Source organism: Bos indicus x Bos taurus, chromosome 11 (genome assembly GCF_003369695.1).
Source record: "Bos indicus x Bos taurus breed Angus x Brahman F1 hybrid chromosome 11, Bos_hybrid_MaternalHap_v2.0, whole genome shotgun sequence".
Taxonomy (NCBI): domain Eukaryota; kingdom Metazoa; phylum Chordata; class Mammalia; order Artiodactyla; family Bovidae; genus Bos; species Bos indicus x Bos taurus.
In genome coordinates, this window is record NC_040086.1 from 56,900,601 (window position 1) to 56,917,540 (window position 16,940).

The window sequence follows — 16,940 nt, forward strand, 5'->3', positions numbered from 1 at the left end:
TGGGTACAGAACAGTTGTAAGTGTTTAGATTATTTCCCCTTGCAACTGCTTAGCTCCCTAGTTGCTGTGGCTTGCTGTCACTGTACTGAATATCTCTATCCTTGGGAAAAATCAAAATTCAAAGTACATTTTCTATTGAATGTATATTACTTTCCCTTCGTTGTTAAGTTGAAGAATTGTAAGTTGAACCACTGTAAATCAGTGGTTGTCTGTACGGCCAAGTGATCCTTACTAAGGGTGCCAGAAATATACAATGGTGAAAGAAGTCTGTTCAATGAAGTGTTGGGAAACTTTATTTACATACCTACACAAAGAATAAAATTGTATCTTTTTATTACATCATTCAAAAAAGTAAAAATCTAGTGGGCCGACGGCCTGGGCCTGGCGCTCAATTTAAACACTGAAAGCCTGGCCGCTGTGGACTCCGGAAATGAAACGACATTCGCCTGGCAGGCCGTGCTGCTGGCAGCGCCGCGCGCCGCGCTTCCCGACCCTTCTGCCTGCACTTGCCAACCGCGCTCCGAGGACTGAGGGCCGCCGAGAGACAGATGAGCGGCATGGTGGGCGGCGCGGACGGCAGGGACGGGGCTCGTGCCTGGCAGCACGTGTTCCTGCTCCTGGAATATTTAAAGGATGCGTCAAAGAAGATGAAAAGTGGGCTTGTGTTTATAAAACTGGCTAACCCACGTTCAGGGAAAGGAGCCATTTACTTGTTGAATATGTGTCTACCGCAGCTGTTTGAAATAAAAATTTTCAAGGAAAAAAAATTATTGGTTTATAAATGAATCAGTTCAAGCAAGAGGTCTTCTTCACTTTGCCACACCTATGGACTCTCTGTTTCTACTTCTCCACTACCTTATAATGGCCAGTAAAGAGGGGAAGTTTCAGCCCCTGGATCAAGTTGTGATGGATGACGTGTTCCCGGATTGCAACTTGTTGCTGAAACTTCCTGAACTTGAGAAGTTATAGACACGTGACAGAGGAGAAAGAAATAGACAAGAAGAAATACTACAAGAACAGCAAAGAGAAGACATTAAAATGATTAGGAAAAAAAAGGTTAATGAGAAAATGGCAGCATTAAAAACCAATAAGGTAAATGTCAGTGCCAGGGTACAGTCTATTGCGTTTTTCTCTAGTGACCAGGTTTCCAGTGACAAGGACGAGTATTATGTCCATTATGCCCATGGTCTGATATCTGATCCATCCCTAAACAATAAAGTGATAACTTATCTAAATATTTAAAGCTTCCAGAACCTCCAGCTTCAGTGCCAAACCCTCCATAGAAGAAAACAAAGTTATCAGATAAGCCTGTAGAAGCGAAAGAAGATTACACTGTTTAATTGTAAAGATTTCAGGACTGTGAAGAAAAATAGTAAATTGACCACGACTCAGAAGGCTTTTGGAGAAGGAAATGGGAACCCACTCCAGTGTTTTTCCCTGGAGAATCCCAGGGACAGAGAGCCTAGTGGGCTGCCATCTATGGGGTCGCACAGAGTCGGACACGACTGAAGCGACTTAGCAGCAGCAGCAGCAGAAGGCTTTGGCTAAAGTTAACAAGTGTGGAATGAAAAGTATTGATTCCTTTTTTGGTGCAAAACATGTTAAAAAAAAAATGGGAATGATTTGGACCTTTGAAAGTGAAATTGAGCGAAAATATCTGCTTTCTTCATGTCCCACTTTCATCCTTGCCACCCTACTTCCGAACCCATAATTATCACTTTTTGAAAAAAGGTAGGATGAGAGCAATTTTCAGATTCACTGGAACATTTCTTTGGGTTTGAATTTTGTGTTCCCTGAACAACATATGGGAAAGTAATTGTGAAACATCATGGCTTATAGCCTTTGGAGTTTTTTATTTGACATCACGAAAAATAATCAAGTGAATAGAATTAACCTTTAGCATCAGAAATTCCTCAATAAACTGACATAACCAAAAAAAGAAAAAAAATAAAAATCAACTCAACAGAGGATTAAAAGCATCAACTTAAGGTTTGAAGCTATAAAATTCAGAGAAGAGAAGTACAGAAAACTTCAGGACATTGATCTTGGCAATATTTATTTTTGGATTTGACATTCAAAGCACAGGCAACAAAAGCAAAAATAGATAAGTAAAATTCCATCAAATTAAAAAGCTTTTTCACACATAGTAAAAGAAAATTAATAGAGTAAAATGTAAATCTATGGAATGGAAAGAAATATTTGCAAGCATGGAGAATTGGACATGACTTGGTGATGGAACAACAGCATATCCAAAAGGTTTTAATGTTCAAAATGTATGAGGAATTCCTACTGTTCAATAAGCAAAAATCTGAATAACTCAACTGAAAAAAAAAAAAAAAGATCAAGGACTGAATAGACTTTCCCTAAAGAAAATATATAATTAACCAATAGGTATATGAAAAATGCTCAACATCATTAATCAACAGGGAAAAGCAAATCAGAATAATGAGCTGTTACTTCACAGCTGTTAGCATTAGTTGCTCAGTCATGTCTGACTTGTGATTTCATGGATGGTAGCCCACCAGGCTCCTCTGTCTATGGAATTTTCCAGGCAAGAATACTGGGGTGGGTTGCCACACCCTCCTCCAGAGGATCTTCCTGACCTAGTTAAGATGTATGGAAATATCATTAACACTTCATCAAAAGAAAGATAACAAGTGTAGGAGAGGATGCAGAAAAAGTGGAATCATCAATATTGATGAGAATGTAAAATGGGGCAGCTGCTGTGAAAAACTGGAGATTCCTCCAGAAATTAAAAATATAACTGCTATAAGACTTAACAATCATGCTAAGTATTTATCCAACGGGATCAAAATTAGGATCTTGAAGAGCTATTTACATTCCCATGCTCATTGGAGCACTATCTACAGTAACCAAGGTATGGAAGCAACTTAAATGTCCATTAACAGGTGAATGCATAAAGAAAATGTGTTATATACACACAGTCAAATATCACTGTCATAAAAAATGGAAATCCTGCCATAAGTACAACGCAGATGAACCTTGAGGACAGTATGCTAAGCCAATAACAGAAGAACAAATATTTACACTTAAATGAGGTATTTAAAATAATAAAACTCATCAAGGCATAGAGTAACATTGTGGTTTCCAGTGGCTGTGATGAAGGCAAAATGAAAAGTTGCTGCTGCTGCTGCAGCAGCAGCTGTACGGCACTGGTCTGTAGCTAACAATGCTACGTTGTATATTAACAATACTGTATTTTATATTTAAAAGTTTATTAAGATTCTATTACTCAGTCATGTTCTACTGTGGCCCCGAGGACTGTAGCCCACCAGGTTTCTCAGTTCATACAATTTTCCAAGCAAGAATACTGGCGTATGATGCCATTTCCTACTCCAGGGGATCTTCCAGACCCATGGATGGAATCTACGACTTGCATCAACTGCATTGGCAGGCAGATGCTTTCCCACTTAGCCACCTGGGAAACCGAAGACTCTAGATCTCATGTTAAATGTTTTAACTACAATACAAATAAAGAAATAAAAAGAAAGCCAAGGAATGCTGGCAGCAACCAGTAATTAGAAGAAACAAGAGAAAGATTCCTGCACAGTCCTTCTGAAGGGAATTCAAGCTTGCCAACACCTTGATTTTGAACTTCTGACCTCTGGATCAGTGAGGGAATAAATTTTAGCTGTTTTATGTCACCTAGTCTGTGGTAATTGGTTATAACAACCGCAGAAAACTAATACACTGTATAATGAAAACAGGGAATATACTGTCTTGCTAATACACTAATGAACAAGTTGGTAACACACCAAAGAATGAATTTTAGTTGTTTTATGCCACCAGTTCTTGTGGTCATTGGTTTTAACACCATGGAAAACTGATACACTGTATAATGAAAATGGAGAATACCCTGGCTTTAGGGCTGGAAGTACAGTCACATAATGTGACTATTACATTTCTCTGAATCTTAAATTCTGTTATTTGGGAGAAGTATCACTATTTTGTGAGCTTTTAAAACAAAAATACTACCAATTGCAATTGTGACACATCTTTGTTTGATAAAAGCATACCGATTAAAAGATAATTTTGTCTTTTATCCTAAAAGATAAAAGAATGAAGCTTTGCCAGATTCTTTTTCTATATCTTTTGAGAGAATTATATGGTATGTCTTCTGAAGTGTGTTGCTATGGTGAATTCCATTTATTGATTAAGATTTTGAACTAACTTTGTGTTCCTAGGATAACCCCATTTGGCCATTATTTATAATGATCTTTATTTATTGCTATATTTGATTTACTAGTATTTCATTAAGGATATCTGAAGCTATATTTCTGAGGATATTGATCTCTATAAGTTTTCAGAATCACTTATAAAATCTTTGAATTTGTTTTTATTAGGGTAATAGTGATTTCAGTTCTTAGTAAGTAAACTATGTAGTTTGTCTTCTATGGAATTTATTCATTTCACTCTAAGATACCAAATTTACTGGCAAAACTAGAAAACTGATACTCATTATTAGCCTTTAATGTCCTTAAAACCTATAGAAATATGCTTTTTCTCATTTACTGATGGCAATTATGGTATCATATACCTATTTATTTTAAAGATCTTTTCAGAGATCTATTATTATTGATCAAAGTAGAAATATTGAGTTTCACTGAAGCTTTTCTGTTGTTTTTTCTTCTCATGATCTTAGTGATTTCTGCTCTTACCTTTATTATTTTATTATTTCTTCCTGCATTTATTTGTCTTCTTTTTCTAGTTTTTAAGGTGGAATTTTTCACTTAATAATTTTGTCTTTTGTATAAACATTTAATGTGATATTTTTCCCAAGCACTATTTTCTCTGTCTCACAAATATTAAGATTTTGTGTTTCCATTATTACTAAATCAGAATATTTAAAATTTTCCTTGTGTTGTGTGTTTATGTGTAAAGTAATATACACAGAGACAAAGGACAGAAAAGAAATTGAGAATTCTGAATACTTGAAACTTGAATTATCAGCCTTTTGAACTACATCTTTTTCACATTAATCATGCATTTATTACTCATTACACAATTATGGTATAGATATTATTAATACCCTTGTACTGCAGATAAATCATTGCTTAATATTCCTATCTTGAAATTGGTAGGTTATTACAGTAAGAAATTTGAATATTATGCCAGATCATGGAGAAAACCTTTCTATTATATCTTAATTCTCTGTACATCTGCTGGAAATTATAATAATAAAATTTTGATCTTCTAGATTGATTTCTAGATTTTGATTATTATTTTTGTTTATTTTTATTGTTGAGCTAAATTCTGATAAAAATCCTCAAGTCGCTTTCTAACTATTTCATCATATTCTCAGAAGAATTAATTTTCATTTTAAAAGTTTTAAGAAAGAAAGAGGTAGGCTCTTGCATATGCTTTTATAAAATTAGGAGGGTAGATTATTGTAACAACATAAAGAAGATCATGAGTAAAACAGTTATTTAAGAAATTATCTGAGTTGATCATTTGATTCCCATTGAAACATAAATAGAAGGCCATACTAGGAATGTGGCAATACACAAGTCTATTAAATGAATGCAATTGATGTCTGTGGGAAGGTGTTTGCCTGAATCAAGTGTGCTAGTTTCACTTTTATTATTAAAATCTGATTTTTAATAATTGAACATTATTTTTGCTCATTGATCTCTATGTTTTATTGATCTTCCTTGTTCTCTATTTTTTTTTCCTTCACTGACATTTGCTCTTGTTTTGTTGATATATCCCCTCCTCTTTCATGTATCAAGTTTTTCAGGTACTTGAATGATTTTTTTTTTCAGTCTATTCTTGTTCTAATTTCAGCAGTTTTTATATCTTTTTAAAAGCTGTATCTATTGTTATGTGTCCTCACAAGTTGAGGAAATAAAAGATATTTGTGCATTTTTTTTCCCTAAAAAGATACATCTTTTTTCAAGACATAAAAGTAATTCTAATTCTCTTGGTGAAGAATGTAAATGAATCAAACATAATTTTGTGCTAGTCAGTCACACAGAACCAAATGAAATGTTTTGAATTATCTTATTAGTAAAAATCCCTTTTTTTCTGAGTAAGAAACCATACTTGTATCTTAACCTTTATAGAATGAAGAAGACCCTGCCCTCTCCACCCCTTTTTGAGGGAAGATAGGAGTTTAAATATGTCCAGATAAGTCTGTGGAGGGCTAAAAATAATTTTGGAAACTAAAAAACTAGCTTATTTGCATTTCTTTAGCTTGCCATAAGCCCACACTATCTTTTCTTTAAGAAATAAGAGAAGGTTCTTATTAAACAGAGATTTTTACTTAAAATTAAAATTAGAATATTTCTGACTTATTCATTAGTGCATCTATTGTACTTTCTTCAGACCACTGTGCTGTGCTGTACTTAGTCACTTAGTTGTGTCAGACTCTTTGCAGTCCCATGGACTCCTCTGTCCTGTCCAACTCTGTGACTCGCCAGGCTCCTCTATCCATGGGGATGCTCCAGGTGAGAATACTGGAGTGGGTAGCCATGCCCTCCTCCAGGGATCTTCCCAAACCAGGGATCTAATCCAGGTCTCCTTCATTTCAGATTTTTATTGAAATTAGAATATTTCACCCTGTGTTCTTATCCAACTTTTTCAAGTTAATTCATAACATTGCAATATGAAAATGCTTCTAAACATTATTGCCATCTTAGTATTCATATTTCACTCTGATTTTATGCAGGAAACTTTCATTATTTTAAAATAAACTTAATGTTTATTGAGATATTTTATTAGTAAGCTTACACTACTACTTTTCTTCAGAAGTTACAACTTTCTTCAGAGATGACACCAATTACTACTGATTTTTCCTCATTTCTGTATCAAATGAGATTCCATAACACTAATGTTTGAATGAAAAGTCATCATTTACATTACTAGCATAAAATAGTATATAGCAACAGTCATTATTATAACCATTTTGCTTATAAAATCTAGATCTTTGTCGTATCTTTATATCAGTCTTTCAAAGAAACCCAATCTATTCTATATAGATGGTATATGTGTATGTATAAATTATTTATCATAGTGTATTTCTCTATAGCAAATGTTTAGGGAAAATGGTATTTAAGTATTTCTTAAAGTTGGAGATTACTTGATGTATTGATCATAAAAGGAATAAGCCTTTCATGGTCTATGTCTGATATTTGTTCCATATTCTGGTATTTGGTCTTAAAATTTCTACTCAGATTAAGTGGTATGGTATATGAACTAAGTTTTCACATATATCCAGACTCACTTTTGTATTCTTTTGCTTCTCAAAGCCACTGAACCAGATTTTCATTTTTTTTTTCCTACTTCTTTAGTTGTTTGGTCTTGAATTTATGCCCCATTTAAATGGGTTTTTCTTTATTATTAGATTAGAGCCACAGAGAAATTAACTTCATTCTTTTTGATATTGCTAGATTTGTCCTTGGGTTTTCCATTGATATTGATTTTTGAGCCAAGAAAAGAGATCCAGAATGAGGGATCTCCTCTTGGCCAGTGGCTTACCCTGACCTCTGAAATGAATGATTGTAATGGAGCTCTACCATAGTCTATGCTATTGATTTCCTACCATCCAGAAACACTGTAATACAATTGGAGGCTGGGAGTCATTTTAATGTCTTCTTCCATTTGGCCTCATTGAATCTAAGACTAGAATAAACTGCTTAAAGCAGATTCTGTGTTTGGAATTTGGTTTCATTTTTAAAACTACTTTGAGAGTTTATTCATTGTAATGTATTCATTTGTCTCTATCAGCCAGTACTTAGGAAGAGAGGATTTAAATGCTTGCCCTCAAGTTGTCATTTTTCTTAGAAGTATAATTTATCTTGTTTTGACATCTCGTCATCAAACACTAACATTTGTTATTCGGCTGTTTCACGTTATACAGTGATAGTCCCAGGAGCTATCAGGGTTTATGGGACAATTTTATCTTCCTATAAATTGTCCCAGGGCAGTATGCATTTCCTGGCTTCTAGGCTGTCACTTCCAAATACTCTATGTCTCCAGATATCAGTCAATTTCCTCCTACTATTTTCCTGATTCTAATATGCTGAGGGATTAGATAACAGGTATTAAATTTGTCCTTCCTAGAAAGAGTTTCACAAAGATGCTTCTAGGATAGGGAGCATTTTCTTCAATTATAAACTGTCAGGGCTGTTTCTGGTGGCATTTAGTAAGATTTTTTTTTTTTTTTTTTTACTTTTTTTTCTTGGTTATTTTCACGTGAACTTTTAACCAAAAATTCAGACTTTGTTTGGAGAACTATTATTCTACAATTCTTAACTGTATTCCATAATGACCAAACAGAAAAGGTCATCTGAATTCTGTCTGTGACAAATACTAAAATAGGGATGACAGAAATACTGAAAGATTTCGTTCAATACCTGTTTCAACATGAATGCTCAGGCAAATAGAAATCAGCAAAGAATCCTTTATACATAAAAAACTTTATTTTCTAAAAAAATCATAATTATTATTCACTGTCATCAGACCACTTTAACAGATAATGAAAGAGGATGATAAGATAAAAAGGATATTCATGTTTTATGTACAGTCCAATTGTTTATTTTTAATTCATTTTTTTATTAAAGGATAATTGCTTTACAGAATGTTTTTGTTTTCTTTAAAACCTCAACATGAATCAGCCATAAGTATATATATATATCCCCTCCCTTTTGAACCTGCCTTCCATTTCCCTCCCCATCCCACACCTCTAGGTTGATACAGAGCCCTGTATTAAGTTTCCTGAGCCATACAGCAAATTTCCATTGGCTATATATTTTACATATGGTAATGTAAGTTTCATGGAACAACAGACTGGTTCCAAATAGGAAAAGGAGTACGTCAAGGCTGTATATTGTCACCCTCCTTATTTAACTTCTATGCAGAGTACATCATGAGAAACCCTGGGCTGGAAGAAGCACAAGCTGGAATCAAGATTGGCGGGAAAAATATCAATAACCTCAGATATGCAGATGACACCACCCTTATGGCAGAAAGTGAAGAGGAACTAAAAAGCCTCTTGATGAAAGTGAAAGAGGAGAGTGAAAAAGTTGGCTTAAAGCTCCACTTTCAGAAAACTAAGATCATGGCATCCGGTCCCATCACTTCATGGGAAACAGATGGGGAAACAGTGGACAGTGTTAGACTTTATTTTCTGGGGCCCCAAAATCACTGCAGAGGTGATTGCAGCCATGAAATTAAAAGACTCTTACTCCTTGGAAGGAAACTTACGATCAACTTAGCATATTGAAAAGCAGAGACATCACTTTGCCAACAAAAGTCTGTCTAGTCAAGGCTATGGTTTTTCCTGTGGTCATGTATGGATGTGAGAGTTGGACTGTGAAGAAAGCTGAGTGCCGAAGAATTGATGTTTTTGAATTGTAGTGTTGGAGAAGACTCTTGAGAGTCCCTTGGACTGCAAGGAGATCCAACCAGTCCATCCTAAAGGAGATCAGTCCTGGGTGTTTATTGGAAAGACTGATGTTGAAGCTGAAACTCCAATACTTTGGCCACCTCATGTGAAGAGTTGACTCACTGGAAAAGATCCTGGTGCTGGGAGGGATTGGGGGCAGGAAGAGAAGGGGACGACAGAGGATGAGATGGCTGGATGGCATCAACGACTCAATGGACCTGAGTTTGAGTGAATTCTGGGAGTTGGTGATGGACAGGGAGGCCTGGCGTGCTGCAATTCATGGGGTCACAGAGTCGGATGTAAATTTCCATGTTACTCTTCCCATACATCTCGCCCTCTCCTCCCCTCTCCCCATGTCCATAAGTGTATTTTTGTTTCTCCATTGCTGCCCTGTAAATAAATTCTTCAGTATCATTTTTCTAGATTCCGTGTATTTGCATTAGAATACAATATTTATCTTTCTCTTTCAGACTCACTTCACTCTGTATGATAGGTTCTAGGTTCATCCACCTCATCAGAACTGACTCATACGTGTTCCATTTTATGGCTGAGTAATATTCCATTGTGTATATGCACCACAACTTCATTATCCATTCATCTGTCAATGGACATCTAGGTTGCTTCCATGTTCTAGCTATTGTAAATAGTGCTGCAATGAAAAATGGGATACATGTGTCTTTTTCAGTTTTGGTTACCTCAGGGTATATGTCTAGGACTGGGATTGCTGGGTTATATTGTGGTTTTATTCTACTTTTTAAAGGAATCTCCATACCATCTTTCATAGTTCAGTTCAGTCAGTCACTCAGTCATGTCTGACTCTTTGGGACCCCATGGGATACAGCAAGCCAGGCCTCCCTGTCCATCTCCAACTCCCAGAGTTTACTCAAAGTCAAGTCCATTGAGTCAGTGATTCAACCATAAGATGGCCATTCAACCATCTTATCTTTTGTTGTCCCCTTCTCCTCCTGCCTTCAATCTTTCCCAGCATCAGGGTCTTTTCAAATGAGTCAGCTCTTCACATCAGGTGGCCAAACTATTGGAGTTTCACCTTCAGCATCAGGCCTTCCAATGAATATTCAGGACTGATTTCTTTTAGGATGGGCTGGTTGGATCTCCTTGCAGTCCAAGGGACTCTCAAGAGTCTTCTCCAACACCACCCTTATGGCAGTTCGAAAGCATCATTTCTTCAGCACTCAGCTGACTAATGGCAAAACCATAGCTTTGACTCTATGGACCTTCGTTGGCAAATTGATATAGCCACTATGGAAAGATCTCTCTTCCTTCCATAGTGGCTGTATCAATTTACATCCCCACCAACAGTGCAAGAGTATTCCCTTTTCTCCACACCTTCTCCATACCCTCTGTAGACTTTTTGATGATGGCCATTCTGACCAATGTGAGGTGATATCTCATTGTAGTTTTGATTTGAATTTCTCTATTAATGAGCAATGTTGAGCATCTTTTCATGTGTTTGTTAGCCATCTGTATGTCTTCTTTGGAGAAATGTCTGTTTAGGTCTTTCCCCCACTTATAGATTGGGTTGTTTGTTTTTCTGGCATTGAGTTGTATGAGCTACTTATATATTTTGGAAGTTAATCCTTAGTCAGTTGTTTCATTGAAAATAATGCTATTATTTTCTCCCGTTCTGAGGGTTGTCTTTTCATCTTGCTTGTAGTTTTCTTTGCTGTGCAAAAACTTTTAAGTTTAATCAGGTCCCACTTGTTTACTTTTATTTTTGTTATTCTTGGAGGTGGGTCACAGAGGATCTTTCTTTAATTTTTGTCATTGAGTGTTCTGCCTACGTTTTCCTCTAAGAGTTTTATAGTTTCTGATCTCACATTTAGGTCTTTAATCCATTTTGAGTTTATCTTTGTGTATGGTGTTAGGAAGTGTTCTAATTTCATTCTTTTACAAGTAGCTATCCAGTTTAGTCTTTGTTAGTTTTTGTTTAGTCTTTGTTAGTTTGATTAGCATGTGTCTTGGCATGTTTCTCCTTGGGTTTATCATGTATGGGGCTCTTTGTGCCTCTTGGACTTTATTGATTATTTACTTTTCCATGTTGAGGAAATTTTCAACTATAACCTCTTCAAAAATTTTCTCACACCCTTTCTTTTCATCATCTTCTTCTTCTGGGACTGCTATAATTCAAATGTTGGTGCATTTGATATTGTCCCAGAGACCTCTGAAACTATCCTCAGTTTTTTTCATTCTTTTTTACTTTATTTTATTCTTCAGAAGTTATTTCCACAATTTTATCTTCCAGCTCACTGATTCATTATTCTGCTTTAGATATTCTGCTAATGATTCCTTCTAGAGTATTTTTAATTTCAGTAATTGTGTTGTTTGTCTCTGTATATTTATTCTTTAATTCTTCTAGGTCTTTGTTAATTGATTCTTGCATTTTTTCCTTTTTGTTTTCAAGGTTTTTGATCATCTTTACTATCATTATTCTGAATTTCTTTTTCCAGGGAGTTTGCCTACTTCCTCTTCATTTATTTGGACTTCTGTGTTTCTCGTTTGTTCCTTCATTTGCATAGTATTTCTCTGCCTTTTTACTATTATTTTTTAACTTATTGTGTTTGAGGTCTCCTTTTCCCAGGTTTCAAGGTTGAATTCTTTCTTCCTTTTGGTTTCTGCCCTCCTAAGGTTGGTCCAGTGGTGTGTGTAAGCTTCACATAGGGTGAAATTTTTGTGCTGAGTTTTTGTTTGTTTTTCCTCTGATGGGAAAGACTGAGCAAGGTGGTAATCCTGTCTGCTGATAATTGGGTTTGTATTTTTGTTTTGTTTATTGTTTAGATGAGGCATCCTGGAGAGGGTACTACCGGTGGTTGGGTTATGCCAGGTCTTGTATTCAAGTGTCTTCCTTTGTGTGAGTTGTCACTATTTGATACCCTCTAGGATTACTTCTCTGGTAGTCTAAAGTCTTGGGGTCAGTGCTCCTACTCCAAAGGCTCAGGGCTTGATCTCTGGTCAGGAATGAAGATTTCACAAGTGCTTTGTAATGGCATTAACTTAGATTAAAACAGATATTCAAAAATGAGAAAACAAAGATGAACCCCAGACAAATGGCATTTAGAAAATCAGGCAAATAATAATTAAAATGTAGAATATCAGATCAGATCAGATCAGTCGCTCAGTCGTGTCCGACTCTTTGCGACCACATGAATCGCAGCATGCCAGGCTTCCCTGTCCATCATCAACTCCTGGAGTTCACTCAGACTCATGTCCATCGAGTCAGTGATGCCATCCAGCCATCTCATCCTCTGTCGTCCCCTTCTCCTCCTGCCCCCAATCCCTCCCAGCATCAGAGTCTTTTCCAATGAGTCAACTCTTTGCATGAGGTGGCCAAAGTACTGGAGTTTCAGCTTTAGCATCATTCCTTCCAAAGAGAGGCCAGGGCTGATTTCCTTCAAATGGACTGGTTGGATCTCCTGGCAGTCCAAGGGACTCTCAAGACTCTTCTCCAACACCACACTTCAAAGGCATCAATTCTTCAGCGCTCAGCCTTCTTCACAGTCCAACTCTCGCATCCATACATGACCACAGGAAAAACCATAGCCTTGACTAGACGAAACTTTGTTGGCAAAGTAATGTCTCTGCTTTTGAATATGCTACCTAGGTTGGTCATAACTTTCCTTCCGAGGTGTAAGCATCTTTTAATTTCATGGCTGCAGTGATTTTGGAGCCCAGAAAAATAAAGTCTGACACTGTTTCCACTGTTTGCCATCTATTTCCCATGAAGTGATGGGACCGGATGCCATGATCTTTGTTTTCTGAATGTTGAGCTTTAAGCCAACTTTTTCACTCTCCACTTTCACCTTCATCAAGAGGCTTTTTAGTTCCTCTTCACTTTCTGCCATAAGGGTGGTGTCATCTGCATATCTGAGGTTATTGATATTTCTCCCGGCAATCTTGATTCCAGCTTGTGTTTCTTCCAGTCCAGCATTTCTCAAGATGTACTCTGCATATAAGTTAAATAAACAAGGTGACAATATACAGCCTTGATGAACTCCTTTTCCTATTTGGAACCAGTCTGTTGTTCCATGTCTAGTTCTAACTGTTGTTTCCTGACCTGCATACAAATTTCTCAAGAGGCAGATCAGGTGGTCTGGTATTCCCATCTCTTTCAGAATTTTCCACAGTTTATTGTGATCCACACAGTCAAGGCTTTGACATAGTCAATAAAGCAGAAATAGATGCTTTTCTGGAATTCTCTTGCTTTCCCCATGATCCAGCGGATGCTGGCAATTTGATCTCTGGTTCCTCTGCCTTTTAAAACCAGCTTGAACATCAGGAAATTCACAGTTCACATATTGCTGAAGCCTGGCTTGGAGAATTTTGAGCATTATTTTACTAGCGTGTGAGATGAGTGCAACTGTGTGGTAGTTTGAGCATTCTTTGGCATTGCCTTTCTTTGGGATTGGAATGAAAACTGACATTTTCCAGTCCTGTGGCCACTGCTGAATTTTCCAAATTTGTTGGCATATTGAGTGTAGCACTTTCACAACATCATCTTTCAGGATTTGGAATAGCTCAACTGGAATTCCATCACCTCCACTAGCTTTGTTCGTAGTGATGCTTTCTAAGGCCCACTTGACTTCACATTCCAGGATGTCTGGCTGTAGGTCACTGATCACACCATCGTGATTATCTGGGTGGTGAAAATCTTTTTTTGTACAGTTCTTCTGTGTATTCTTGCCATCTCTTCTTAATATCTTCTGCTTCTGTTAGGTCCATACCATTTCTGTCCTTTATTGAGCCTATCTTTTTATGAAATGTTCCTTTGGTATCTCTGATTTTCTTGAAGAGATCTCTAGTCTTTACCATTCTGTTGTTTTCCTCTATTTCTTTGCATTGATCGCTGAGGGAGGCTTTCTTTTCTCTTCTTGCTATTCTTTGGAACTCTGCATTCAGATGCTTATATCTTTTCTTTGCTCCTTTGCTTTTCACTTCTCTTCTTTTCACAGCTATTTGTAAGGTCTCCCCAGACAGCCATTTTGCTTTTTTGCATTTCTTTTCCATGGGGATGGTTTAAAAAAATTAAAATTATAAAAACGAGAAATGAAAAAAAGAACAGAAAAAGAAAGAAAAAATGGAGACTCCACAGAACTGTAAAAGCCCAATGTAGATGCAGAGGTTTATAACAACAATAAAAAGTGTGACTGAACATAAGCATATACATATACACCCAGAAGCAAAATCAAAACAGTCCAACAAAAATAAAGTATAATAGATTAACCTGGTGAACAAAGGCAACCAATAGTTATATCTACCAGAACAAAACTAACCAAAGCACATACTGGAAAACAAAACAAAACAAAAGTAAGGTGTCAGTTGCAGAATAAAGCATAGAAAATAAAACTAACCTGACCATGCTGGCACTCTGATCTTGGGTTTCCAGTTTCCAGAACTGGGAGAAATAAATTCTTGTTGTTATAAGCAACATTCCTTTGAAAAAGAAAATAAAACTAACAAATATGTTAAGAGGAAAAGAAAGAAAGAAAAGAAATAAAAAATAAATATGCAAAGTTAAATACAGGTAGATGAATATTTAGATACATTAAAGATCAACTGCAAGGAGAAAAGAACTGTAGGAAAAGCAAACAAGGGAATAAATGTAGAAAAAAATAATAATAAGCTTAGAAAATTAAAAATTAAAATTAAAAAAGAGAGAGAGAGAGAGAAAGGGAAACTCCTCAGAATTGCAAAAGCCCAAGTAGAGGCAGAGATTTATGACAACAGTAAAAAAAAATGTGACGGAGAAAATAAAGGAAAGAAAACAAAGCTCAAAAACTTAATTAGATTTCATAGTGCCCATAGAATCAACAACTACAACAGAGGGGAGAAAAAAGGAAAAAAAAAAAAAAACAATCCAAAGAATCTACAGAAGACATCAAAACATAAGAATAATAAATGTTTTTCTGTCACTGCTGTCAGAATCCTTTCCCTCGCTGGAAGTCACAGCCCACCTTAGCTCCCTAGGTTGCCCTCCGACACTATGCTGATCTCTGAACCTGTTGTGGGGGCAGCTCAGATTTTAATCTGATCCTACTCCTCTGTGTTCTTGCCTCCAATGTCCACAGCTGTCAGAACTAATGTGTTTTCTTTTGTGGGAGCTCTCAACGACCTTTTATATACTCCATAGACACGATCTGCCTAGCTGATTGTGTGGATTTAATCTGCAGCTTGTACAGTTGGTGGGAAGGTTTTGGGTCTTCTTCCTTAAGCACACTAATCCTGAGTTTCAATTGTAGTTTTATTTCCACCTCTGCATGTGGGTCGTCCACTGGGATTTGCTCCTGAGGCTGCACTGGAGGACTTGGGTTTGCCCCTGTGAGGGTCAGGTGTGGAGGTGGTGCAGCTTATTGGGTTGCAGTGGTTCTGGCAGCACCACGTACTCAGGGGAATTTGTGGCTAGGGTGGCAGGAAATATACTGCTCTAGAAGGGTATGGCAATCAGTATTGGTCAATACATCCCAGTATTCTTGCCTAGAAAGCTCCATTCCCTGATAGAGAAGCCTGGCAGGCCACAGTCTACAGGGTCACAAAGAGTCAGATACTACTGAAGCGACTCTGCAGGCATAGACACAATACGTTTTTTGCCCATGACATCTCTGCCCCAGTGAGAGTTGAGTGTGAAGTGGCTCACCTGCTTGGCTTGTGGGGACCCTGATGGCATCAAGTGTGCAGGAACACTGACTGCCTCCACTGCAGGAGTTGTGGCCTTATCAAAGTCTTTTTTCAAGTCTCTTGTAGCTGGCCATCAGAAGGTCTCTTTGGCCCATCTTTCTCTGTAGCTCTGCCTGTTCAGGCACGTAGAGGGCTTCCTTGCCTGGGATCGTTCTCTGTTGTCCATGCAGCAGGCACATACAGGGGTCCCCCTGGCTGGGATCCTACCCTGTAGATCAGCATGTCTCGAACTTAAAAGGGCACTCTGGGTGGAGTCCTACTCTGTAGTTCAGTGTATCAGGCATTTGATGGACAAGCCTCTCTATTGTTCAGCTGCCAATGATGGTGTGTCGGGGGAGAGAGGCTATGGTAATGGCTCTACCCACTACGTGTGATTCAGCAGTATTGCCTTGCTTCCGTGGCTGTCCAACTTTCCTCCACAGGCATTTCCCACAACAATCTCCTCCCTCACATCCCCTCAATCCATCTCCCCATAGTCAACAGCAGCCTTCGGCCTGTGATTGCTCCACAATCCCTAAACTCCAGCTGCCGGCTACTGCACAGGGGATCTACCTCCCTGTCCAGGGTATGTACAGCTATGCCAAGGACTGTCTGATTCCCATTCCATTTAGGCTGCCACAGATCACTGTTTCACTCTAAGCCTTAAATGTTTCTCCTCTGACTCAGACAATTACCCTGATGTGGGGCTTGGACCCCTGCTTCTGTTCCCTCACCCACCAAGGGCAAGTCCAGGCCTACTAACACTCTTGTTTTTCCCCCTAGTTCCTTTGTCCTACCAAGTTTTTTGTGGTTCTATATTTTCATTTCTGCTGGTCAGGTACTCCGGTCCACTCTCAGCTGGTGT

General features: G+C 37.5%; 1 pseudogene; it reads left to right on the forward strand.

Moving 5' to 3' along the window:
* The first annotated feature begins 557 nt into the window (after positions 1-557).
* Positions 558-1,283, forward strand: LOC113900837 (annotated as a pseudogene).
* Positions 1,284-16,940: the final 15,657 nt, after the last annotated feature.